Raw genomic sequence first — 26611 nt, forward strand, 5'->3', positions numbered from 1 at the left:
AGAACACACTAAATTTGCTTATAGGTGATACATGAATACATGATCTCTCTGCCTTTTTGTTGGCTGTTAAACCCTTAGCTTTAGCACATAGTGAGTTCTCCAAATTATCTGCCTATAGCACACTATGTCTGATCTGTTTGAAGAGCTTCTGTTTTCTGCTGATTAGATATTTTATGAAGAGCTCCAAAATAACCCCCGTATTTGCTTTTCTTTCGTTTCTCCTTGCATGCATGCCTTTGTGCTCTCTTGCTTTTGCTCTCTGTCTCTCTGTTGCTTTTTTCCTCTGTTTGCTGGAACATTATGTCCTCAGTTGTCAAATAGTGTTCTCTCAGCTGAAATTCCAATGCTGAATTGAAAGAAATCAACCAGAAGCTCTGGAAAATGTTTCATTTTTACAGTGATACTGAATTTTATGAGTTTTAAATAAAGAAAAGTCTATTATTAAAAATATACTATTAGGCTTGTGAAAAGGAATCTCTGAGATTTAACATATAAACCCAGGAACGTCATGATAAAATTACAAAACCTTGAGAGGTTATTTGAATGATCTCCTTGTTTCTAGAGACTAAGTAAAGCTTTGTTTTATTAATCTGATTGTTATTTTATTTGCTACAATATATATCAGGTTTACAGCATCTCTTCAACATCAGCTTCCCAGTAACAATGCCACCAAAGTGCCACTATCAGTCAGCTGAGTGATACAGATACAACGCCAAAAATAAATATGGATGATTAAGCAAGTTGTTATTCAGAAAGAGCACATCCATTTCTCTGCAGTAGCAATAGGAGATTTAAAAAAATGCGTGCAAGGTTCAAAAAACTGTTGAACAGTCTGACTAATAAACTGGTTTTGTGAGTTAATCTGTTGGTCAGTCAGTGAGAAAGAGACAGGTTATGAGTTACAGACTATCACGAGCTGCATGGTAGGAGGAAAGCCGTTAACAGAACTGTATGACAGTTGCGAATCATTGCAGCTTAAAATCATCAGGGATACAAAGGCACGTTAAAGCCTTCTCTGAGGATGCTCTATAAAGTTGATGATTGAGATGTGAGTAAAGGCATTTCTATAGTGCTTAACACTGCTGTGCTGCCAAACAGTATGTGGCTTTCGGGAGGTGAATCAGCATACAGCATATGTGTCCCTGTTTAGCCTTGCCTATTCCTAGACATATATTCTGGTTACCTTCTGGTTACCAAAATGTTGCTTCATCATTATTTTTTTTTTTAGCTTAGGAGTACGGTATAAGTGCTGTCACAACTTCTTAGCAGACAATTATGATAGGGTAGTTGGACAATTCTTTAACAACTTGAAACTCAGTAATTCAGAGTTACCAGAGCTATGTTAATTGATGATATACTGTGATGCAACCTGCCTTATGGAAGTTATCTTAAACTAGGGGTTTAGAAATAACTTTCAGGAGATTTCAATGATGTTTGTATGTAAGATCTTTTCAAGTTAATTGAAGTATAGTTAGTACTTCTCATGGAAATTAACAGGAAGAGCAGACAAACCCTGGGTTACAGTCACAATTTTAGGTGTCACAAACAATCAAACACTCAACTGATACGAAGAAAAAAAACTCCAAAGTTAGAGAACAGGAGATGTCAAATTGTTTCTAAAAGAAGCATTCATCGGCTGTCATGCTGCTGACTTCTTAAGCTCAGCAATCATGTTTGGACTTGGTGTGGTGCCAATAGAAAGGATTTGCTCATTTATTTTTCAGGGACCAGAATTTTTTTTAGGCCACATCTAGAAATAGTTATCCTCAGAAAAGATATTACACTGCACTGCAGAGAAAGGAAAGAATTAAGGACTTGGAGTGATAATACCAAAGAGTAAGGATGAAACGTCGCAGTTGTTTAGATCTAAAAGGGATCTCCATAGTAACTGCATTCATTTAACATATTTAATACATGTATTACTACCTTTTACTTCTCTGACTGGGTGAATTTTTTTTGTTCACCTAGAATTTTGTGTGATTTGTACCATCGATTTCTCTCAGAAAGGGCAAGAGATTGAAATTAAATAAGTAAGGGTGAGCAGGTTAAAATAGGGATGACGTTCTTCAGTAAGTTACGAGTTAATATCAGTATAAAGAAGGAAGAGGCCCAAGAACTGATTCTGAAGGGTCAATATTTATTTACATCTGAAAGGTGTAAATAAGGTGTAATGGAAAGGATATTTGTTACAGGTATATTACCTATATTGGTAAACAAGAGCAATGACAAATTAGAGCTGGAAGAATGAAAGTACAGATTTTGTCGAAATACTAGTAAATTCCTCCAGGTGGCCTAATGAAAAATCGCCACTAGTTGATTTTCTCTTGTGATTGTCTTGACCTCCAGTATATTTTCTGTAGAACTTCTGTCATTTTCACCCAAAATATGAGTAGCCATTCAGAGAGGTTTCCATTTTTCTTCTAGCTTGTGCCTGGTTAGAAAAAAAAGTAGAAATATTTGGCAGTGATACACGGTGTCTGATCTGTAGGCAACAGTTACTGTACTCTGAAATGATGTTGAATGCTGTCTCAGATGTTTTCACAGTTAGGTGTCTATGGTTTATATCAATGCTTGTTCACAGATTAAATGGTCTCAAGTGTGTTTTGGATGTGTATTTTATATTTTTGTACACCATTAATGAACAATTGTAATTGAGTTGGTGTTCTGGGAAGCTAATAATGGTACGTGCACAGTACTCAGTTTCGGTACCCTTACTAAAGCATGCCAAAACAGTTTGACTGTGTAAGATAGTGTATGCATTTCTGTGTGTTAGGACTTGACTGTCTCTTTGTTTTACACAAATACCTTTTATTGGTAAGCACAACCTTCTATCCCTTTTAAAGTTTTTGATAAGAGCATATTGACAGTTTGGTTGACTGGTCATTTTCTGATGCTGTTGGGGCAGTGCTTCTTCTTTGCTGAGTGAAATTTACTGCCACATCACTTTTTTTTTCCCCACTGGAACAATGAGTTACAATACAAGACTTTCTTCAGAAGAAACCTGAAACAGGTTTTGTTGCTTTGCTTTTGGATGGAGTTTCCTACATCAGTATTGCTAATTATCTTACCACCTTGTGATAGGATCACTAATAAAATACTGTACAGTCCATAGAAAATTGACAATAATTTACATAGTTACTCTAAACTCCACATGTACTTCAACTTTGAAGTTCTCACCTTCCATGGTTGTTTATGCCTGGTGCCTTATTAACTCATATGAACAAGGTGGTCTTCACATTAGGATTTGTAAAAGATAATTAATTACAGTTTTGTACAGAAATGGCAAATGCTTAGGTTGATGCTCAGCTATACTTCTTGTGTATAGAGGAGAATCTGGCAGATCCCTGCTGATGAAACAGTGACATCTGTGGCAAGGGTGCAATCCTGTGCAGAACATACCTGGTGGCACAGCTTGTGATTGACAGAAATGTCCACTGGAAAAATGCTGGCTGGTATGGGGAAGTTTTGTGGGGAAAGATTCTAATTCTGTTTGCTTTTCATGGAACACTTAATTTTCCAAGAGAAATTTCTCTTCTTCAGTGGAGAATAAAGCACATTTCTACTATAGTTAATAATTGTTGGTAGGTAGGATATGACTTCTAGCTAGGTAAACCTTCCTAATAAAGAAGATGAGTCAGTTCTAAAGGATCTGAGATCTTTCTTCTGTTATGTGTTTTTTTTCCTCCTTGTTTGTTTTGGTATTTTTTCTTTTATCTTCTCTACCCCTCCCCCCCCCCCCCCCCCCCGTTATTTATGCTTGCTACTACAGCATTTTTGGTGTTATGCTGCTTATTCTGTATGTTCTTTACAGTTAGTGGTGTACTCTGCGTTTGTTGATTGCATTTGGATGTGCAGGTGGCTAGTTAATATTTGTTAGTGTTTATATTCACTAACCTTATGAGTCTTGAAACTTGAGACCTTGAAAATAGCTTCAAGAACTTTTCATGATCATTGTATGTGTTCCTGGTACCTTTAAGAAAGCTGGCTTTCCATTTCTCAGTCCCTGCTGTCAGTTGCCAAAGCTGTCACATCCAGGGAACGAAATCAGGGAACATGTGCTCTACTGCTGTTTAGTCGTGCACTCCTCTCCCACTTATGTTTTATCCTTACACCTTGTTGTGGAAACCCAGCTTTTTCTCTAGCGCTTACAGTGAATAACACTTGTTATCAGGACAAGCAATCAGTTCACCCCCAAGTTACAGTAATGCTACTTTTTAAACCAGCAGCAGAGTGTTACTTAAGGAGAGCCCATTAGATGGCCCTTCCCCAGAGACAGACCTTGTCTGATTCAAAGCACTGTGTGGTGCCTTTGAAATGTAATTACTAAAATGCCACCCATTTATTCCAGTAGAGCTGCCAGGATACACAGGTACGTTTTTTAGCTTTTTAATTAAAGATGCATATCTGAGATAACCTAGCAAAAGTAGTTTGCCTAATTAACTCCCTTTAGTTGACCATTCTGTCAGTTGCTGGCGTTAGTAAATATTTGGTTTCTTTAAGCCTGATTTCTGTAGATGGGTAGATGGGTGATTTAGATATTTATAACTATGGAAGAAGAGATCACTTCATTTCTGTGTCTTTTCCCATGATATCTTTTGGGACTTTTCAAGTCACAGTTCAGCTTAAACGAAAATATGGAAAGAATAAAGAGCAGTTCACACATCGATATGTGAAACTTTGAATTTTTTCCCAAGATGATGTTTTAGCTACTGGCTAAGGGGATCAGAAATGTGAAATAGTATATTCTGTAGCTCTTTTGTCTTCTGCAAGTGACACTTGCAAAGGTGGGGTTATTTCTTAAATTTATAACCTTGCTTTTAGAAGTCTATTTACTGTAAGGCATGTTCATGGTCTCTTGAAATTTCAGTACATAAAAGGGGGTCAATAATGGTCTTTAATAGAATTGGGAATAATATGTAATAGCCCTATGTCAAAAGTCATTATATAGTACAGTAGTTCTCTGGACTGTGTATAATTATCCCAATTTCAGTGGGGTAACACAGATGTGAAAATGGTCAGTTCTTATTGCTTACGCTGTTATTTTCTGTTCCACTGTAAAAGTTAAGTTCATTCTTTATACCTAAATTAATATTTAATGTCAAAGCTTGAGGGACAAAGGAAATGCTTTGGTGGGGAAGAGATGAATTTATACGTCTAATTAAAAGGTGCACTGAAAAGGACATTTTGTTTAATGCCAGTTCCCATGGTTACTTGCAAATAATTACACAGTTTTAAAAACACAAAACTTTTTTTGCAGTCTTACTTCCAGGCAGATAAGTGTCCAGCAGTTAGTTGTAATTAGCTATGTAAGAAGTAAATTGTCAGCCTTGATCTTCAAAATTCATCTAAGCTTGCATGTTTTATGCCTGTGCATACTGCATTTTTATTGCCTTCAGTAAGATTAGATTTCCAGGTTAGGCAATTCTGTCTGGCTTGACTAATCTTATCAGGTCACTCTCATAGTTTATTCTTACCTCCACAAGCTGAGAAAACCTTTAAAGAAACAGCTGTTGTTTTCTAAAGCGGCATCTATTTTATATTTGAGAGTTTTGCTCTTTTATCTCAGGGCCTTTTTTTATTGTGTACCTAATTTTACTAAAACCACAGTGACGAAATTACAGCCTGCCATGAAGGTTGGCCATAAGAGACCACTGCTCTTTTGTGTTTCAGTAATAAAAGTCATAAGTTTATCTTATTAATAATAGTAGCAATATGATTATTTTATTTGTAATACCATACAAGTATGATGTGATAAATAAACAGTTGAATTCGACTGCCCGGGTTTTTCTCAATTAAATTCTGCCACTGTTTTGTTTGTGAAGCTGCCCTACATTGGAACTGCACAGTACGTGTCATTGCAGAATTAGGGAAGCACAGTGCATAGCTTAAAACTCACAGTGATCACAATTCTGAGCTTCTGTTCTGAAAAAAATTCTGACACTTGTGTGTGAAGCATTTTCAGATAACTCTTTCTTTTTAGATATGTGTGGATTTTTTCATGTTTGCACAGTTATTTTTTGCGATTTGTCAGAAATAGGCATAACAAGATATGTCATTTCATATCACCCCTGCTCGTTTCCTGTTCGTCTTTCTTGTCATCTTTTCATCAAAGCATTTTGGTATTGGGACAATAAATCACTATTCTTTTTAATTAATGCCAGTCATTAAAATGTTCTATTTAATAATTTTATATAATTTTGGATTTAAAACTTGATAAGCACTTGATTTATAATTAGATTAACTGCGCTTTTCTCTTTCGCGCAACACAGAGATCTGAAAGAAGTAATTCTTCACACAGCACTTTGATTATTTTATTTCTTGATTCAAGAATCTTAGTATCAGACTTGCTTATTGCCATGAGTTGTGATGTTTTTAGGTTGAAGATAAGCTATAAAACAATGAATAATGCTTAGTTACAATACTTGTTCCTCATTGTCCCCTCAATGAGAGGGGAGCTGGTATCAGCAGGTATCTCTGGCAAAGGAAGCAAAAGAAACAATTTGACTGACTCTGAAACTATAGAATCACCTAATCGTTCACATTGGAAGGGACCTTGAGAGGTATCCCAGCCTGGCCTCCTGCTCAAAGCAGGATCCGTACTTGAGTTTAGCAAGGTTGCTGAGCGTTTTCTCCAGGCAAGTCTTGAAAACCTCCAAGGATGGAGTTTCTGCAACCTCTCTGGGCAGCCTATACCAACACTTAATTGTCCTTTTGTGGAAATGTTTATTCTCATATTCAGTTAGAACTTTAAAGATACAATTTATCAACATTGTCTCTTGTTCTCCCACAGACCACTTTGTGTAAAAATAAATGTCATTGTGATCCATAAATACAACTTACTTAAGTTAGTATTACATGCAATCAAAATGAAAAAAAAAAAAAACAGTAGAGACTATAGTAACAGGGCAAGGGGTAACGGATTAAAACTTAAACAGGGGAGGTTTAGGTTGGATATAAGAAGGAAATCCTTTCCTGTTAGGGTGGTGAGGCACTGGAATAGGTTGCCTAGGGAGGTTGTGAATGCTCCATCCCTGGCAGTGTTCAAGGCCAGGTTGGATGAGGCCTTGGGTGATATGATTTAGCGTAGGGTGTCCCTGCCCACGGCAGGGGGTTGGAACTAGATGATCTTAAGGTCCTTTCCAACCCTAACGATTCCATGATTCTATGATTCTATGTCATGTTTTTACATGAATTCATATACAAAATGTATAATTTGAGGTGTGTAATGTATAAAATTAAAAACAGCATTTAAAATAAAGTCCAGACATTTTCCCAATATAAAACTTTAAGGGATGATATTTAAATTTTATATTTTCCTTTTTTTAATTTTAAAATCTATTTATTTTAGGTCTTTATCATGTTCAGTAATTTCACAAGCACATGATTTTTCCTCTCCAGTGGAAGAGGCTAAAATGTGCCCATATTCTTAGCAAGATGCTCCTGTTACAGCTTCTCAGGGCTGCTGCTTTATGGAAGCTCAACATCTGGGCTTTATTATGAAAAGTATATTTGGAATATTCATTCAAGCAAAATAAAAGTTCTCTATCATGAACAGATCCTTTATCTGTCTGTAAATCTTCCATTCTGAAACGCTGGAAAAACAGACTTAAAGCATGTCTAGATTTTAGTCATATTAGTGAACTAATCAAAGGAAATTATAAACTTTGCTATCTTGCCTGTTCTTCCAGTAGGGGATAATAAGATTGACCACACAATATGCAGAGTCAGTTCTGGGGGAAGGAATGTATCATCCTTTCTCTGTCAAAAGTCATCAGTCTTCAGATGCATTTGTTACTAAGAGTAGCTAGCTTCTTAATTAGTCTTAATTTAAGAAGATAGGGCATCTTCCTCTAAATAAAAAAAAAATAAATATCACTTTCCCTATTCTGCCTTTGTTTTTCTACATCATTCTGTTTCTCTTCACATCACATTTTTTGTCTCCTTTTAAGTATTTGCTTAGTGGGCTCCCCTTTTTCCTTTTTTGTATGTTTTCTTACTTCTGTGCTCAGTATTTTTTCTTCCATCCTATCTTCCAGTTTCAGTTTCATCCAGTTTCATTCTGTTTTCCAGGTTCCAGTTTCTTATTTCACTTCCGCTTCTCCAGTCACATTTCAGCTAAAAACTGAGCATAGAGGCTTACCCATTTTGCCCCTGAAAGATGTTGTTGAGCTTGAGTTTTCCTGAGTGTAAGACTCAGCTTGCAGACTGCTACAGAGCTGACACTGAAAAACCTTCTTGTTGTCTGGAAGGCTGGAACAACTAAACCCCATTTGGGTCTATGAAATTACATGATATACTACATCTGTGAGCAACAGAACTGAATTCCAGAATCCTTTGTGCACTGATTGACAGCTACTTGTCAATCCTGAGGCTGAAATGAAAATGAGCTTAACACCTCATTTCCCTTGTAAATGCTATTGCATGTTTAAAGCACAGGCTTTGTGCGGCCAACTGGTTGCTCTACTGTAAATTCATATTGTCTTCTCTATACGTAATCTGTTCCTGGTTTTACCTCGGAAAGAAGAGTATCTCAGTGTCTTTGGTTTCCCCTAGGTTTTTCAATTCTTCTTGCTTCTTTGCGTGTATCAGGAAAGCCCAAGCGAGGTGGAAACTCTCTTTTTCAACTACCACTTCAACGCACGTCAAAGTACTCAAAATTTGCAGACTAAGGCCAGTTCACTTTCAAAAGACTCATGAAGAAACACAGTGTTCTTTGATTAAGTGTCCATGATTTGATTTGGAGTTGTTTAGGTTGAAATTACTTGGAAAAATTAAATATTTAATATGAGCTAACAGGTTACACATCAGTATATTTTAAATGGCTTGAAAAACCTAGCCTTTAGCTTATTATTCACATGTCTGAAGAAATGAAATAATAGTCTAATGCAGTGACTGCTGGAGGTGAGAAAACACATGAAGCAGTCTCCAAAAAAATCTGAATACGTGAGTTCAGTAATGTCTAAAAAGAATTCAAGTGCATTCTGTGCTGTCATAACTTATTGTGAAGTAGTGACATTCTTCATATATGAGTAGCAACAAAGTAGAATGGAAGGTTATGGAATATATAATGAATTTGAAAAGGCCACCAGTACAGATAAGAAACTAATTTTTTGCAAAATATTCTTTGTGTTGCTGGATTTTTAAATATCCATCCCGAATTCTGCAATGATATTAGAAAAAGGAGACCTCAGGCCTGGGTCTGACATGTCATAGCAGACTTCATTATCAAGTAATCTTCTATAGATGATTCAAGGTGTTATCATAAATAATGCTGTCATCGTATTACTATGTTTCATTATTCATTATGTATCCGACAAGTATGATCAAAGAAAAGGACAGTGGTTTTTAACATAGCGAGCAAAATGCATTTTCAGTGTTGTGTAGAAATATTCAGGGTTCAGAGACTTTCACTTGTCCTTGGAAGAAGATTAAATTGGGATTGTCATTGGGGTTGTCAACCAAATGCAGTCTTTTTCCCATTGAGATGCGTTCATATAAAATTGTGGCTTGCAAGAGAGAGAGAGAGGACTTATTGCACGTTAATTTTTCTGTTTATGAAAAGATGTATGTGTATATTAAATTATACATATGTATCTTTACATTTGTCTATATTGATATGTGTAGGTTCATGCCCATGAGAAGAAGCACTTTCTCTTGTTTTGATATTAAAATGCCAAGATCATACACTTTAGCTATGCAGTGATAACAATACTAAAAGAAGAAGTAGTTCTTGATATTTAATGCCTAAAAACCAAAGTCCAGAATGAACTCATTTATTTCAGGTTTTAAGTCAGACATTAGAAAATAGGAATTACTAGTGAAAACAAGCCTTTCCATGGGCTTCAACATACTCAGTTTTAGTTGCATCAGATCCTAAAATAACTGAGGCAGAGGATTCCAGAATATAAGCAAAATGCAGAATGCTTAGGGAAACAGCAGATACTCAGACTTCCATTTTGTCCTCATTGTTTAGTGAGATATTTACATGTGCTATTTGCATCCTTCTCTGAGGATGGGATTATTATTTTTTTTCTGTGAGTTTTTCTGGGATACTTAATATTATTATCTAATCAAAATAATGGTGTGTTACTTGGATACTAAGAAATTTGCATCAAGCATCTGAAAAGAGGAAAAGGTTTTAGCTCATTTTATGTATGGGTCAGTAAGGCACATAGTGCACAGGAGTGTCCATTCATTTTGCATGTCCTATTAGCACAAGGCCTTTAACATCCTGATTCTGTCAGATTGCTACATTTTTTTGTAGCATACAATGCATGGAAAGCCTCCTTTGGAGGCAGTTAAAACTAGAAGGAAGCAAGACACACTTAGCAAATTTCAGTTATTTCTGGAAAGGAGAAGAGTATTAAGAAACTGAGTACAAAGCCAGGTACTGGAAGGAGAGTGCTTGTATAGGGCATTGCTCTTTGCTTCTGTTTCTGCAACTGCAGATGCTTTTCTCTGGATTTCTTCCACCTATATTAGTTCTTGTCTTCACCATACACAGAGTCTTCCCTGAATAATTCCTGCTAGCGTGTGTGCTATTTTCTAGTCTGTCCGCCTGTCTGCTTCATGCTTCTGTCCCATTCTCTTCCTGCCTTCTGACTCCTCTCCCATCTCTGGCTCATCTTCTTCCCTGGGCTGTTGGGCTGGCCATCTGTATTTGCAGTACTCCAGTTTCCATTGCTTCTCCCTACCCAGACTCCCTGCCCAGTGTTGGTCCTAGGGCATACAAACATATACACTCTGACCAGCCATCCCTTTAGAAGGTGAGACTTATCCCTTTCTTTTTGATTGAAAGCCATGCAACTCTATGTCTTTCTTGCTTTTTCACACTGTAAGGCTTCATATAAAGAAGATGCTGCTTTTATTCTGAGTTCCTGGATGTAGTGCTGTGACTATATTCCTGAAGTTTTCTTCTTCTATTCTACAGTAGAAATCTTTGGTCTTTCCAGTTCTTGGCTGGAACAAGTTGATTGAAGGTGGAAATCTGGTCATAGGGATGTAGCTGCTGATCTTTAGTCTCTACTGCAAATAGATGAACTGAGGATTTGTTTTTTTTCTGATAGGCCCATTGATTAGGTAGATTTAGACACTTCACAGAAATCAAGATGTTGCTATGCCAGGGTCAATCTTCTACCTGACTGCAAACACGTAGGGGAGTAAAACTTCTTAAAAGATTTGTGATTTCCCCCCCCCCCCAAAATGTCTTTCCCCCCCCCAGTATTATAATTAATTTGAGGAAGATATGCAGTGTGGGGATTTCAATGGCCCACAGGTTTGGCACAGTAAACAGACTCGCATAATCAGAAGTACTGACAGCTCTCAAGTATAGGCTTGAGATTGTTGCCTGTCACATAGTGTTTAAAATAGTTTCTTGTATATTTCTCCATATGTGAGATTCATTAGCTGTGGATAGACGATAGACATTTTTTACAGTAAACCTCTGAATTTGCTGCTTTATTAAAATCAGTATATAAATCATGCTCATTAAGCTGGAGGACAAAACAAGAAAAAATTCAATTACAGGATCTAATAGAGCATTATGTTGAGATTTAAATGGCTGCCATGAAAGGATAAATGAAGTATTTGTTATATTTCCAGTAAGTGACAGTTTACTTCTACTGAAGAACTTAAGCCTATTTTCATAAACTCATTTAATATTGTGCCATCTTTCTTTCTCAAGAAATCTGGTAAGTATGTGTTTGCAGCAAGCTGTTTTGCTGTTTTGATTGTCAGAACCTTGGAAAATATCAAGGTCAAATATAGAATTGCAAATTAATGCAAAAATGCATTTAATATACTGATAGATGATCTACTCAAATGCTCCTATTTTTACACTTATAATTTTTTAATTGTAAAAGAGATGAGTGAATTTAATGAGCTGAAAATGATGGCATAGTGTTACTAGTTGGAGTTGGAACAATTTACTTAGGTGATATGCAGGTTTTCTCACAGAACTCTGCCAATATAATTCAGTCCAGAATTGGACAAAAATATTATCAACCAAACTGATATTTAACAGTCCTAGTCCAGTAGTGGCTCAACAGAGGATACCATTCACTGAACGTTATAGCAGCACTGTAGGGAAGGAAGAGAATGAGGAAGTCATAATTTAATATAGCTCTTAACACTGACTAGTGGGTATTTTTATAAGGCTGAATTTAGAAAGTATTTTTTTTAGTGGTAGATAATAGCTCTAACAACTTTCTCTATCCTAAGAAAAGCTTCTTTTTCCTTCGTTTTCCAAATCTCCTCTTGAAAATTCACGGTCATGTAGAAGTGTGTTGTTGAAGACACTGTGTTGACTTGTTACACACACACACACACACACACACACACACACACACACACACACATAGACACACACTGTGTATTTTAAGGCATGTTTCAGTTGAGAATGGCTTTTCTATTGAGGTTAAAGTGTTTGAGCCCATGTGCGTGAGTTTTTCTTCTTTCCCTATTTGAAGATAGAAGTTAAATGCGTGATTAATTATGTGGTGTCTTAAAACCTAATTATGGTGTCTTTCTGTATATAATATCAAGATTATGAACCTATGGGAGTACCAAGTTGTTTTCCTTTGTTAGTTTTTGAAACGTAAACCCACAATGTTAATTAGAAAGTAACTTGCAATGTTATCCTACAGTAGCAATTTTGTTGAAGGCTTGGATAGTATGATGTCAAAGGAAATGAGTAAGTAAATGTAGACAGGCATGAGTTTGGGATTACTTTAGGAAAAAATCTTTTTGGAAATTACTGACTTAAATCCTTCCACAGTATGAAGGCTGGATGTAGGGCAGTGGGAAGTGACAAAACTGCTGATCCACATATTACAGAACAGTGGGAGGTTAGAAATCGAGACTTGATACCAGACTTTGAACAAAGCTGACAACATTTTGCTCCTTGCATTAGCCCCTCCTGTTCTCTCATGTACTCTTATGCCTGGAGGAGGATAAAAATATGGTGAGCTGTTTGACTTGTCAAAACAATTGTCATAAATGAAACCCTATAACTCAAGTTTATCAATTTACATTTGTGATTTTAGTCTTTCTTTGACTGTGGGCTCTGAAAGTGAGCAAGATGAACAGCTCCACAAAAAATCCAAACAGTTAATCAGTGCAGTGCTTTTTATTTTCACCTCATCTACATCCTGTTTTCCATATGTGACAGTGAAGCTGGGAGGGAGAATTGTGTGAGAGCATCCTTGTAATGACTGTCTAAAAGTATGGGCTGGCCCCAGCCAGCAGACAGAATGAGGCTGGGCTGTCAAGTCTAATTTTAAGTTGGGGACAGGGTAAGTTCAGACGAAATGGAGAGCAAAATCACTTGTGCACAGATCAGATGTCTTTTCCTGCTTCCCCCACAAATAATACATAATTTCGATTTCCAGGCATACCTTGTGGTCTCATCCCTCTCCTTCTGTCTTTCCTGATACTTCCTTCTCACCCATAGTCTTCCATACCTTTTCAATAGGAGAAGCTACACAACTGAAATAATCTTAACCCACCATGAGCTTAAACAGTTGTGGAGGAAACACCTAGTCAGTCTGTGCTTCACTTTAGCCAAATTTTACTAAAAGACCTGTTTCCGGGAATACTGTGAGCCTTTGATCTCTTGTCATCAACCAACCTAGTCAGCAAAAACCCAAAGATAATCTTTTTGGACTCTTTCTGGTCATGGTTAAGCTGGTTAAACCTTGGGGAAGAGGTTAGGGCCAAATTTCCATAGTCCTTGTTCTCATGCATGATGCAGCATTCTAGTATGAGTTCCACTTGCATGAAAATGATATGATGTGACTGTTAAAATTTTGTGAATTTGTCATAGTATTAACTACCTGATGCCATTTTCATAGTAAGTGAACATAATTCATAGTAACTTCCCAGGGGTGGTCTGAAAGGATACAGTGTGGTAACTTAATGCTGATTATTAGCTATTAAAACACAGGTTTGAAGGGACTGCATATGGTACAATGCTGTTTTGTGTCCATGTGTGAAGGAGCAAAGATGAGCAAGAAGGAAGAGGGGAGATGAAATCCACAATTTGACACACCCCTAAAATATAGCTGGGCGCTCTTTTGCTCCACGTTTTACCCAGAGCTAGCGCAAGACAAGAGATTTCCTTCAGCCTGGTCGCATTTGGGAGCCACTGCTGCTTTCTGGAGTTGCAGGGTGGGAGCAGAAGAATAGGATTCCCAGGGGGCTGGAGCAGAAGAGTTGGAAGTATCAGTATCATGATGTGTCACTACATTGCTTAAAAAGGTTTGCTTTGCTTTCTCTTCCCTCACCCTTCAGGAAGACACTAGCTACTGCTAAGAGAGTAAGGGAGAACAGAAGAGATGGGAAAATATTGATTTACAGGATATTTAGAAACAAGTTGTACTTCTGAACAGCGATCACCTCAAACACTGCATGAACTTGGTGGGTCATGGTGGGCTGCATGGTGGAACAGTTTACACCAGATACAGGCTTTTGAATTCTCTATTTCCCTGGCTGAATGGTTAGTCACATAGTCTTTGTCATTGGTTTGGTTTTGAGGCTCATGAAAAGCTACAAGTGAGCAGCATGTGAATTCTTGGAGCTTGGCTACTACTGAAGTCTGGGCTATCTAAAGCTAAGGCTCAAGTCAGAGGGCTTCCATGCTATGCCTGGAGCTACATGGCAGTGCTGTGCAGTTGAAGAAAGGCTTATGAGTGTGGAGGCTTTCCCAGGCTGCAATTATGGTGGTGCGTGTGAAGGTGGATAAAGATTCTGGAAAGAAATCCTCGATGCTGAGAGCAGTTTAAGCCTCTCTCAGTTTGATTTGCTCTGAAGTGGTATAGGAAAGCTTACATATCGTCGCTATCCCCACACAATAACAGAGGCATGATAACTTTTTAAAGTTCAGCCATTATTTCTCAAAGGAACATATAAGCTCCTGCAGCTCTTTGTTGATATGCTTGTTAGGAGGAAGCACAGTCTGTGCCCAGAGCAGTAGAGCTGTGGTTTCCTGACTTGCCCTTCCTGGCTAGGCTAAATGACATTTTAACAGCTCAGTCCAGGCCATTTGGCATGGGGAGGGACAGTGCCTCTGGGCTGAAGCCCTGGTCAAACATCCACTGTCTCCATGCTCTGCCACTGACTCCAGAAGAAAGGAAATCTGAAACAAGGTATGGAAACCAAACTGTACTGTTGCTGTAGTGAGAAGTACTTTTGGTGAAAATAAACCAATTTTTATTGTGGCTGTGGATGTGGTGGAAGGAACCTGGCCCTTCTTCACTTCTGCATACATCAGTCTGATAATGCATATTCATTCCTACCAACAATTAGGAAAATGCAGCTACCAAACAGTGCTTTCAGATTTATCTATTATCTGCTTTTGATTGTCCAATGTAAGACATTTTTATTCAGTCTTCTGTTCAGATGCAGGATCTATGCTCAGTAGATGCTGTGGGTTGTAAAAGTGCATTGGAAACACTGTTGAAGAAAAATAAGTTCTTACTGGACATAAAAGCTGAATGTCAAGCTAACTGCTGGTATTTTTATTTACAAATGATGCATTTTTGATGACCCGAGGCTTGTAGATTTCTCTTTTTTCCCTTTCTTGTTTTTTCATCAGTTCCAACCCGAAATGTGAAATATGTATTACGAAACCAGTGTGGTCATTGCCTTGAAAGAAGGATGCTGACAGTGTAGCTCCTTATAAACTTATTTGTGTGTTGCTTTGCTGGGAATTTGGACAAGCTAGCCACTGAAGCAGAAAAAGCACAGCCAGTGTTGTCAAATATTATTGGTGCAAAGTGCCTTTGTATGTGCCTGGCTGAGCAGCATCAAATGGCATTTGACATGGTTCTTTCCCAAGGCCATAGCTTGCTGCATACAGCAAGCTCTCAGTTAAATAATTATATTTTATATTTATACACATACACGCATCATGTTTATAATCCATCAGGGTGATTTGCAGCAATTTGTAGAATATTCCTCCACCTTTCCTACCTAATTTTTTCATTCCGTATTAATAAGCTGCTTTGAAAAAATTGTGGCATCTGTCCTAAAATAGTATCCTTGTGTTAAATAAGCCTTAATGAATCTAACTACGATATACAGCGGTCACAAATATGTTTTCTGTAAAAAAAACCCTAAAATTAGTGATTTAGCAGCTGTTAAATTATAGAAGTGTGGGATTTTTTTTCCCCAGTTATTTCTTGGATGAAGAGTTTCAGACCTTTGAGTTTTTTATGAAGCACCAAAATGTTTCTTTAGCTATAGTTATGAAGAAATACAAAGGGTATTTGTTGTCTCTGCCCTCAAGGCAAATAGGAATCCAGCTCTGTTATGTAACGTTGCACACAGAAATCATGGAGAAATGCCACAGTGTATTTAAGTAGAATTATTTTTGAACAAGTTGATGCTTTAACTGCATTTATTTATTTATCTGTTAATACTGCTTTCTTGTTAGGATTCTTCTGTCGAATGTTTGTTTTGCAATTCGGAAAGGTAGTATTACAGAGGCATAATAACTTTGATGTCCTAGGTGTGCAAATTTAAAATGAAGTAGATGTTTGCTTTTGTTATTTTACTTTTTGTACAAGTCTTACTTTCTGTCTCACTAAGTGATGCGAAGAACAGATGTCAGCAGTGAAAACGGACATCTGGTACAGGCGTGAAGATTCAGCCACTACTGTAGCTGAATTTTGACTAATCCAGGCCAAATAACGATGGCACCTTTTCTGCATGCTGTTTTTATTTTTCTGTTCACTTTAGGCTGAGAGGAAAAACACCTGCCAATCCATATTGAAACGTTTGTGTTTCATTGATCGCTACCTGCAGGGACTATCCCTGTAATGACTGCTCAACAGCTTGGGGGTGAAAATGATCTCTCTAGTCTTGTATGGGATAACTCCCCACAGAGAAGGAGTTGCTGGTCAAAGCCTCACTGCTAGTTTGCCTTAGACTTGTCTTTTCAGTTGAATTTTGTTCACCATACCTCCTGCTTGCTGCTGGCAGCAAACATGGGGATTTTTTACCCCTGGCTTATGAAATTGTGGTTTCATTAAACCCTGTGCGTTATGTGTTAACTTGGTAAGAAAAGGTTCCACATTAACTTTTAACTCAGATGATAGCCTAGCACATTTTTTTTATTCTTCCAAAATCAAATCCTAAAGGAAGAAATATATATTGGAATTTTATTTTTTTTTTGCAACTAGAAATAAGTTTAGTGGGGTCACCTTGTCAGAGTATTTAGGGTTTATCATCTGGTCACCTGTCAGCTCAACTGAATTACAAACTGGTAGTCGTAAGTGCGCTAGTAGTATATCATGTGTTGCCAGTTTAATGATTTGTATTTTAAAGTAGTTTCAATAACACCACTGCTACTTGAGTTTCCCTCATGATCTATGTAATTGTTTCCATGTTACCTTTCTTCCCTTGAAGAGTGAAAGACGTAAGGTAAGGGGACAGGAGGGAAGAGGAGGAAAGGAGAAAGAGTTTATGGCAGGGAAACTCTTCATCATCTCTTTTCAAATGCACAATATAAAACAGCTGGATCAGAAACAAGAGAAGAAGCCTGTAATCTTTTCTAGTTATAGCAATATTGGAACTTTAGTTTTAGAATTAGTTAAATATTCCAAACATGATCTTACTGTTTTCTTGAAAACTTTGTATATCCTGATAATTTTTGAAACAGGAAAGTTATTCTGTAGCCACACTTACTGTAACTCAGTATTGTTTGGGAGGAGCACTTAGAAATGGTGCCACTGCTCAGGTTTTATATACAATGTTCGTTTAACGAGGCAGCAGCGCATTATGACATCCAGAAGATATCAGAATTTTCAGGCAATCTTTATTCCTATCTTCATCTGCCTACCTTCAGACCATTGTTGCAGGATCTGTACCATGAGATTTAATTTTCTTTGTTTTCTAATCACTTAAGAGTTAGGGGTACTTGCCAAGTTGTTCAGAAAATGTAGTGATTTTTGAATATCTTACTTCGGAGGGTTTAAAGGAGCATGATTGTCAGTGCACACTGAACATGAGTTTTATGAAAAATAACAACTCTTTAACATGAGCTGAATGGTGCCAACAGTCATCAGTTGAGAATGTCGCGGATCTAGTACATTCGTTATCATCCAGGTGGAGACCTACAGCTTGTCAGTCATGGCTTCTTAATGATTTTGTAATTGTATTGCAGTTCTTCTGTTCTTTTCTGAGCTACCAGGCATTTTCCTAAGATGGATCTGATTTAAGTAAAACAAGGCTTTTCATGATCTCAGAATTGATTGTTTGCCACAAATGATTTCAGAGCATGTGAGCAGCACACTAAACAAGATATTCTAGAGAACAATTTTGAGTTGGTCCACTATATTAGTATTGATTATTTTTTTTTGTCCTTTCAAGCTTTCCTGATATAAATGTGGAAATAACTGCATGAAGCACAAACCAGAAGCCACTGTCTGTGTAAGCACACTACTTAGTGGTGGTCTGCTTATGTTTAACACTTGTTTGATATCTAGACAGCAGTAAGATTAAATCAGAGTTAGTATTCAGTCCAGCTTAAAGCTCCATTGATTGCAGGCTGTCAAATATAACCAGAGTATTGAAAATTGCTTGCTTTAACAATGTAAACATTTTTCTTTCATTTCAGTAAAACAGTTTACACTAGACAACACGTAATGGGAAATTTTCTACTACTTCATTCAAATATTGTCTCCAATCCAAATCCTCCAGTGTGCTTTAAACTGAAAATTTAAAATAATTTCCCAAAACAACCAACATCTTTGCAAATGTGCTTTTTTGAGGATAAGAAAAATATATGGAGTTAATGGTTTGTTTTCTTCTATAGGAACAAAATCTTCAACTGTGACTTCCCGCTCTGGAAACTCCTTGCAGACTTACCTTTTAAGTGCATGGAGATCTCAAGTAATCACTCACCCAATAATGCATCTTGGGGAAATATAAATGTTATATTTGTTATAATAAGTAATTTCTAGTGTCTGAAAAAACAAGTTTGGAGTGACTTATTTTCTGTTTTAATTTCAGTCATCAAATTTGCTAAGATTCTAGAATACCTTTTATGAAATACCTTAGAGAAAGACATCAGAAGTGTAGAAATACACTGGAGAGGAATGTTTTCTTATGATTAAATTTGGGGTTTGTTTTAATAATTCAGACCAAACAAAACTGGGTGAAGTAAACATCACTCTTTTTATATAACCACTGAATTGATTTTAGTATTTGTGAAATCGTAAAATGTGTAATTCTTCATTACATGCAAGTATTGCAAAGCTTTTCCGTCTCTACATGGATCAACCAAGCTTAAGCTCCGTGTTTTTACATTGCTCTGAAATAAAAGGTAAAAATACAAGAATGTAACTAGCTGAAATACTCTCATGGTAATGTTTAGTGTTTGCTGTTATTGAAATACATAAATGAGTGGGAAGAGCGTAAAAATCAGTCAGTAAGGACATGCAGTTCTTGAAAGGAAGCAAAAATACCTTGTATGTTCTTTCCATTCAGGGCTGACTTGGGTGCTGGACAGGCCGTTGAGTTTTCTTCAGTTGCATTGCTTCAGGGTCTATGAACGTGGGCATGTAGAGGACTTACAGGACTTCAGAAGCATTTCACATGTTCATTGGGTCACTTTCATAGTCCTTAAAAGGGTGAATCAGAGAATTGAATACCAATTAGCTTTAGAGATCTCAGTGTGCATCTGTAGATTTTGTTAATATTTGTAAACCTTAAAAACAAAAAAGAAAAGATCACTGCAACTAAATAAGATTAGCTGGCTTATAAGGCCTTCACTTGTGTGAAGTTTGTCATTTGATCATGACTCAGAAGTACTCTGAAACAAAACGGTCTGGCTAGTGATCTCCTTTCAAATAATTACATGTATTTTCTCTAGTGATTAACAGATATCCAGTCACTGTTATTTTTGAGTTCCTAATCCTTTTCATGTGTTTTGGGATTGTGTTGTGTGTCTGCAAATACCAAGGAAATATCTTCATGACAGGAAATTGTTCTGGAATAAGTGGATCCGGATGCTATGTTATGGTTTGTTACCTGCCTCATAATCCACACTGCATCCATTAACAGACTAAAAAGGAGAACCAGGATTGACACAGTAAAGAGATGACAAGAGAAAGGGTTAAAGTCAATGTAGAGCTAAATCTGTTTGTTTGGAAATCTTCTGTACTGTACCATATACTTCTTGTGTGAGGATTAGAGAAGTTTCTTGTAGAAAAAAAATGAAAAACCTGAAGAGAAAATAGCCCCACAGAATATTGAAATTTTACTGTACGGACAGTAGGTGGATTTGTAAAGAGACTCAGAGCAAGTTGACTCATTAAATCCTCTACCAATTAATCATTTAAAAATATTTAAATCCTGAAACATGTATGAACACTAAATTGGAGCATCTTATCCAAATTATTAATTTAACAACTTTTCTTAGGTTAAGCTTGGTTTTGATGAACTGATTTAATATTTCAGTACATATATTTATTGCAGTATTACTTAGGTACCCCATTCAAATTTAAAATAAGTATTTCTTTCTTTTTCTTTTCTTTCTCCTTTTCTTTCAGACTTGAAAATCAGGTACTAATGAAGCTGTCCATACAGTTACTATAGAAATACTAGATGCTAATTGATAAAGGATTTGGGGAGTGCATATTAAAGAGTGAGACACTCTTTAATGGAATTGAACAATGTGAAACTGCTTTGATTTAAATTGCTCTGCATAGAGATTTTGGGCACTTGCATTTTCTGATGATATTGCACACCATAAAATATTACTTAAAATAAGCTGTAATTAAACAGTATAGAAGGGAGTGATGAAAGAAATTTTAAATATTTCTGATGGGAGAAAAAAGTCTAACATGAAATGTGGAGCAAATGCAAAGTAGGCAAGAAATGATGTCTGAATGAATCTATGGCCATTGTAAGCATGTCAAGCATGTCATGATATTCACCATTATTACCATTATGAATTATATCCCATTTCACAGTAAGAGGAAGGTGGAGGTCTAAGGCTGCAACTTTTAGTATTTCAGAAGAAAATCATGTTAGTTTAAATCCAACCGTTGTCCTGCCCTGTGTATTTTCAGAGGGTTCAGGTAAATCATCTTATACCAAAATCACAATTCTGAAAAGTACTTAGTTTATCATAGCCAGGTAGAGCTGGTCCTCTACCCTCTGTCCCTCATTATTCAGGGGCAATAGTTGGACCATTCATGAGTTTCTACTGTTGGATTTGAACAAGATGCTAGGAATGGTAGAAAATGTGCTTTCTAATAAATTGCAGTAATCCACAATACTGTGGGAGTCTTCCTGAAACTCATGTTGAGCGTGCTCTGTGTGCATATTTCATGTGGCAAAATCCATTTGAAATGGGGATCTTTCTCTGTTTGTCCTTACGCTTTCATTTTGGAGTGAGTTGTAGATGAGTGTAATGCTGAGCTCTCATTAAACATGATGCTACTTTATTTACTTGGAACCCCCACTACAAAAAGGTGAAAGTGACACACATCAAGCTAGTTTTTGAAGTTTGCACTTCCGTGCGTTGATAACTAAATAACAGATCACCTGGTGGGAGACTTTGATTGCCTGTCAAGGCCAATCAGGAGTCACTGGCAGAGAAAACACTTATTCCAGCAAAGTATTCCTACTATAGATACGGTCAAGTAATAACAAAGACCCTGTGAGATGAAAACAGCCTCCATGCAGGGTGCTGTAGTTGTTAGCAGCATGGAGAGAGTGCTTTTGCTATGATTTGACTCATCTACTGTTCTGGGAGTGTGTTACTCAAAGGCTGAAGGTGGACCTTAATCCTATTCTGGGTCTTACTCAGTTGAAGGTAGGGAAAAAAAAAACGTGTTTATAAATCAAGTTTGCCCAGAAAATAATGGTGATAATTGTAATAAACTCTCAGGAAGAGGTAAACATCTGTCTTCACTGTAAGCCATGCAGAAAGGTCATGAAGAGAGCGAACATAGAAGGAAGTCACTGGCTGGCAATTTCCTTCAATCAGCATTAAAAACAAGGTTACCTTTGAGTGTAGAACATTAGAATTCTGTATCTCTATCTAAGGCTCCAAGTCAGAGGCCTGGCATTTCGTACGCTTTACTACTCCAGGGTTGCAGGAATACCAAATTCTGTGCTTTGTAACATATGAATAGTAAAGTTTTCTCCTGAATGAAAAGCACTTCTCTGTGATCTTTGTTCCCTACTGAAATTTAAAGTAAAAGTGATTTAAGGTTCTTACAATGATACTGTGCTTTCTTTTTGTTCTGAGCCTGTTGTAAAACCAACGTAAATGTCTTTCAGCAGAAATTCAATAGTTGAGTGAATTTTGTCTCCACTACTGCTTAATGGAATTTGATTGCTATTGTGATAGTAAGCAAAGAAGTCATTATAGACCAAGACCCAACTAGTTCAAGGACTATAGAAACTTCAAACAAAAAATGCAGTCCCTATCTGAAAGAATTTGCTGCTGAATTACACAAGTTGCAGACAAACAAGTCTTGCAGGAGTGTGTAGAGAGACAGTGAACTGATTCCTCTGGAGGGGTTCCCAGATCAGATAGCACTGTGAAAGAAAGGATGACTTCAGTTCTGCCAAGTTGCTGCAACAATTTGTAAAGTTATAGGCAGAATAAATGGACATCAGATGGATCAAGCTTGGCCTGCTGGCACTTTGGGCAGACAGCACTGCAGTGCTAGTACACATTTGTAATGTCATTATCTAGACCCATATGAATAGCATGTAACAGGATTTGGTTCCTTTGATGCCAGTCGTTAGGAACTTTGTTATTTTGTTGTCATTTTAAGACACAGGTAATCAAGCAAAGCTTAGTTACCTTTTTTTTCTACAAGGCTGCTGCCATGCATGAAAGTTATAGCTATGTATGATTACTGAAATCTACCTTTTTCTATTAAAAGAGAAGCGAGTACAAGAAAGCCACAGGATGCTGTTGCCCTGAGCAATTACTTGTTTGAGCTGTCCAGGTGGAAAATTGCCTAGAGACTTCATGGTCATTTTTGCAGATTGTGGCAGTGTAAAGGTGAAGTTGTGAGGTTGTGAGTTGCTTGTTTGCAACTGAGGACAGTTTCTTTCTTGGTGAGAAGATAGATGAAGTGGAAAAATCCGTAAAGTATTCTCATCAAAAGGGGTGTGGTGGTAGCTAACGTTTTTTTTAGTGTATAGACACTACACTGCACATACTGTCATCATGTGAGAGGGGAATAGTCTGTTCATGCAGTGGATTCCAGAATCTTTTTTCCAGGTTAGTTATTTTTCTCTGACTTCTGTATTAGTTTCATAACTGTTTGCATAGTGTGGGTTTGTCTTCCTGGATTAATAAAAATTAAGATATAAGCATTAACTTTAAATTACTTTTGTGGCAAAAGTAAAATCTGGTTTGTTTGGAGAGTAAATTAAAGGAACCATGTAAAGAAGGGAAACAGTTGGAAAAAATGTAGATGGGGAGACAAACGGACTAAAAGAAAGAGTTCTATTATGAAAAGTGAATGAGATCAGTCTATTTTAACTTAAACCTTGTGTAGAATTCAATCAGCTTTCACCCACTGTAATAAAATTTGGAAGTCGGCTGTTCCGAGCTAGAGAAACCGTTTTGGTTTCCTGGAAAGAAAAGTATTTCTGAAAAACAGGCTGTTCCTTGTTCCAGTTCTCTTATGTAATTTAGTATATAACAACCTCAACTTATGACAACTGAAATTATATATTATCTGCAGAACAATTCACTATAAACAGTATTAGTACAAGCTTCTGCTGATTGCCATAGCAGTATATGTCATCTTTGCTCTTTAGGTTTAGCTCTTGATGTGAAAACAGGTCAGTTTTTGTTCTCTGCTATCAGCATGTGTGTCAATCAAGCAGGTGATGAACATACGCCCGTTAGGGGTTATATTTAAGATCATCAACTCATTTTATGTAGGCTTCTAAACAGATGGTTTCTCTCGGTTCCCAGAAGCATTATCTGGATTTGAACCACTGATATGAGTATGGAAGAATCTGTTTATATTCACCAATCTCCTCAATCTAACTTCCAACTATAAAATTTTTAAAGGCACAGATTATATTCTCTATGAATAAAGCATATGAAAAATTGCTGTACTGGATTAATAAGTAATTAGTGGAATTTCCTTCAATTAAAACTAAACACACAGGCCTGCAACCTTGCATATTGAGTACATTCCTTCAACCAAAATAGGCACCAGTATAATTTGAGACAGAGCTGTGATATAAAGCTTTCCAGCATATATTAGTCTGATAAATTTTGAAGGTGATTTGCTTTTTATACCTTTCTTTTCCTGATAGTTTCTTTTAAGCTTTTCTACGTCGCTTTTCCACTGGATTTCATGAAGTTTCTCAACCATTTGGCAAATAAGGAAATAGCATTACACTCAGAACAGAAATATACTGCCTAAATTATTTCTGGTAATGCAAATAAAATACCAAATTAATCTCATGGATTTTGCTGTAAATGAGAAAGTTCTTCTTTTGATTATGAATACTTCTACCATCCAATGACAGGTATAAATTATACACTGTGATCCACATATTTTGTTTCCTGATTTAATTTTCTCTTTTGCCTCTCCACTAGCAATGCAGTACTCTTGAATGTTATTACTAGTGTTTGATTTGCTGTACCTCTTAAAAGCCATTCTCAGAATCAGCATGCATAGTCACTTTATATAGCTGGATACAGTGTAATATAAAGACACCAGAGGTAGATTTACATGAGTTATTGAGGGTACCAGGAGCAATCTTATCAAGAGAAGCATAGGTCTTAATCTCTAGTTGTTTATCCCTTTTAGCCTGTTACAGACATGCAATCAATACAGTTCTTGTGAGACAACCTTATAGTTTACTGTTATGTGCATTACACATACATTAATGCAAAAGTGTTTCTAAATTGTATATGCTACATGTATTTATTTCATTGTGCATTTATTGTAATATAATAAAGCATCTTATCTTGATTGCTTATGTAAGATCTATGCTATCTAAACATCAGCTCTGAATATCAGAACTTCTCAAGCATTCGAAGTAGCAGACACTACTGTTACTGCTGTTCTAATGGAAATCAAATCTTGCGGTGGAAAGTAGTTAGTAATGACCACAAAATCATTATGCAACAGTGCATATACTTGGAACTGAAGGAAAGAGAAATTCAGCGCATACTCCTAACATTAGCACTGATTTAGCCCTTCTTTGTGAGAAGTGTTGATACTATGTCGAAGTTTAAATGATAAGTTGGGGTATACAAATAAGGGATCAAATACAGTACTGTATTCAGTGTGCAGAGTGTTCTAGGTTGATTCTGGCAAGTACAGAACATGAGATTTCTCAGTTGACTGTAAAGATCCCCTCAGATGACTAGGTCAGATGAAAATGCCTGTACTGATGACATCTGTGGGGAAGGCAGGGACTTGGCAGATTGAATTAATCACCCTATCTTAGATGTATTCCTTACTTACAGTGAAATCAGTTGTGCTCTAGGCACTATTAAATATATTGATTAGGCTTCTATTAGTCACAGTGGTGACTAGTTCAGCTGTAGATGTCTATATGTAGTGACATATACTGTAGTGACAGGACAAGGGGTAACAGGTTAAAACTTAAACAGGGGAAGTTTAGATTGGATATAAGGAGGAAATTCTTTCCTGTTAGGGTGGTGAGGCACTGGAATGGGTCTCCCAGGGAGGCTGTGAATGCTCCATCCCTGGCAGTGTTCAAGGCCAGGCTGGACAAAGCCTTGGGTGAGATGGTTAGTGTGAGGTGTCCCTGCCCATGGCAGGGGGGTTGGAACTAGATGATCTTAAGGTCCTTTCCAACCCTAACTATTCTAAGATTCTATTATTCTATATGATAGGCATCTAAAATTACGAAAGACAAGTTGTTGACTCTTCTAATGTATACTTACATCCTTTCAGCTTCTTTGAAAATATTAATTCATTTACTGTAAGGCTAAGAATAGCATTTAATTTAAATGTCTTCATCCATTACAAAACTCTGTGGCTATTGTAGCCACTGTTACTTCAGAATTAAGGGTACAATTCTTGTGTTTATGTATATTGCTGTCAATCTATATTCTTAACTCGTTTGTAACCAAATTTACTTTCTCCTTGGTTTGTCTTGATGCTGCTTCAGTAACATATATTGCCATGCTATGTCCAGCACTTAACTTGCTTTTAAAATCCGGTGTCTACCACACAAGTGGGCATGCTTTGGACATGGCAAGTATCAAGAAGATTATAATGAGATAAATTGTCCTGTTCCTTTGCATATTCACAACATATCTCTTCATCTTCTGCAAGCTGAGAAGTTTTTTCCTTTCTTTTATTTTGTTCTAAAGCATAGAACAGTGATTCTTTAGTCATACCCAGATGACCTGTTTGTTATGGTGATCACTTCCTTTCTTTCCTCCGAATCTGCCTCAACTTTCTTCATTATTCTCTTTTCTTTCCCAGAAGAATTCTATGGTTTAAGGGCTTTGGGCCACAGATGTTCAGTTGCTAATTTTGACGCACCAGGCAAAATAACTTGGCCTTATACGCTAGACCCGGCTATCCGGTTTTTGCTGTGAGTTATGCTAAGGTTCACATTAGTGACACATAAC

General features: G+C 36.9%; 1 protein-coding gene across 5 annotated transcripts in view; it reads left to right on the forward strand.

The window, feature by feature from the left end:
* SYT1 (synaptotagmin 1) overlaps positions 1-26611 on the forward strand; it is a 355083-nt gene that overhangs the window by 135782 nt on the left and 192690 nt on the right. The window contains exon 1 of one of the 5 annotated variants that reach the window (XM_062613816.1): positions 18393-18429. The exons of the other annotated variants lie outside the window; for them this stretch is intronic. The gene's annotated coding sequence lies outside the window, so the exon portion shown is untranslated. Of the gene's footprint in view, positions 1-18392; positions 18430-26611 lie in introns of those variants that run through there. 5 annotated transcript variants of the gene reach the window in all.

This window comes from Pezoporus occidentalis, unplaced genomic scaffold (genome assembly GCF_034315485.1).
Source record: "Pezoporus occidentalis ecotype Australia unplaced genomic scaffold, CSIRO_AGI_Poc_V1 ctg17, whole genome shotgun sequence".
Taxonomy (NCBI): domain Eukaryota; kingdom Metazoa; phylum Chordata; class Aves; order Psittaciformes; family Psittacidae; genus Pezoporus; species Pezoporus occidentalis.